General features: G+C 44.4%; 1 non-coding gene across 1 annotated transcript; it reads left to right on the forward strand.

Annotated features, from left to right (window-relative positions):
- Window positions 1–472: 472 nt before the first annotated feature.
- LOC148442424 (U6 spliceosomal RNA) lies at window positions 473–580 on the forward strand. The gene has a single exon (XR_015875811.1). It is a non-coding gene; the product is annotated as a U6 spliceosomal RNA (small nuclear RNA).
- The last annotated feature ends 249 nt before the right edge of the window (window positions 581–829 follow it).

The following is an 829-nucleotide window of genomic DNA, read 5'->3' on the forward strand; positions in this document are numbered from 1 at the left end:
ACACTAGCACACCGAATTTGGGGTAGATGTACAGTATAATCTCTATAGGTATACACATCCTTAATATAACAAGCTCAGGTATAGATTCCTGTTATACAATCTTGTCTCCACTAACAGTTTGCTAGTTTTCTACAGTATTTACTAAGACAATATCGCCAGACTGAAGTCTGTGCTGTAGAGCATTGGTTCTTAGCCCACTGAATTACTCTCTATACCTGACGTGACGGCTTGCTGTGAGATGGAAAAGGTCAGTGACATTCTACATAGTGTCTAGAGGGCTTCTGGTTGCTCACAGGTAAGCGGTATCTCACTAATGCCTCGGAAGATGCTCCTATTTCAGGCAACCTGACATTACAAGTCTCCCTTCTGCACCCTAGCTGCAGTCCTAGCAGCCATCCGCTCTCGTAATCAGTTGGCTCTACTACACTTTAGAGCTTTCCGGGCGTGTGGATGCATGGTTCCAACGTTGAGAGTGCTTGCTTCGGCAGCACATATACTAAAAATTGGACCGATACAGAGAAGATTAGCATGGCCCCTGCCCAAGGATGACATGCAAATTCGTGAAGCGTTCCATACATAATTGTAACTTTATTCTACTAGAATCTGTTGGCGTTGTAAAGGACTGTAGTGCATCTATAGGCTAAGGCACATCTTTATATTGCAGTGTGACGGTCTTTATTTTCTGCGCAGGGAGCCTGATTCCTGTTCAGTATCTCTGGATATTTTCATCACACTGACAGGTATCTGATGGGTACCTTTATGGTTGTCCTAGTTCTCTAGCCTTGCTGTATGGGATGCTTCCATATATTGGTAGCTCTCCCTGGGTGGC

Source organism: Taudactylus pleione, unplaced genomic scaffold, assembly GCF_031769625.1.
Source record: "Taudactylus pleione unplaced genomic scaffold, aTauple2 ptg001529l, whole genome shotgun sequence".
NCBI lineage: Eukaryota > Metazoa > Chordata > Amphibia > Anura > Myobatrachidae > Taudactylus > Taudactylus pleione.